The sequence below is a fragment of the Echinops telfairi genome, unplaced genomic scaffold, assembly GCF_000313985.2.
Source record: "Echinops telfairi isolate 266 unplaced genomic scaffold, ASM31398v2 ScPeMD7_70;HRSCAF=299, whole genome shotgun sequence".
Lineage (NCBI taxonomy): Eukaryota > Metazoa > Chordata > Mammalia > Afrosoricida > Tenrecidae > Echinops > Echinops telfairi.
In genome coordinates, this window is record NW_022103968.1 from 19,395,532 (window position 1) to 19,396,132 (window position 601).

General features: G+C 39.3%; 1 non-coding gene across 1 annotated transcript; it reads left to right on the forward strand.

The window, feature by feature from the left end:
• Positions 1 to 260: 260 nt before the first annotated feature.
• LOC115869996 lies at positions 261 to 367 on the forward strand. Its single transcript, XR_004046470.1, has one exon. It is a non-coding gene; the product is annotated as a U6 spliceosomal RNA (small nuclear RNA).
• The last annotated feature ends 234 nt before the right edge of the window (positions 368 to 601 follow it).

Sequence of the window (601 nt, forward strand, 5' to 3'; positions counted from 1 at the left end):
GCCTACCAAGGTGCCCCCTTCCTCAGGTGGTAATGGAGGCCAAGAGGGGAACCTGGACTTTAGGCTCCACTTGACAGTAATGAGGTGACACATCCTTCCCTGGCCAGAGTGGCATCAGAGAAGGTCAGGTGACCCAAAAATATAAATGAAATCCAATGTCCCACAGCCTAACTTGGAAATGCCTAGATTTTAATTAAAAATTAGTCATAGTCAAAGAATAAGGACAATCCCAAACTGAATGGAAAAAAAGATAATCAGGTACTTGCTTCAGCAGCACATATATTTTTAAAAAGTGGAACCATACAGAGAAGATTAGCATGATCCTTGCACCAGAATGACACAGATTTATGAAGCATCCCATTAAAAAAAAAGCATAAGAGATGCACATAACAAGATGCTAGAGATGCTAGAATGATCTGACAAAGACTTTAACATAACCGTGATAAAATGCTCCAATGGGCAGTTGTGAACGTGTTTGAAATAAACAAACAACACATGGAGAAACCCAGCAAGAAGTAGAAGATATGAAGGACAAAATGCAAATTTTAGAAGTGAAAAATACATTTGCCTGAAATAAAGAGCTCGATGAATGGATTCGACC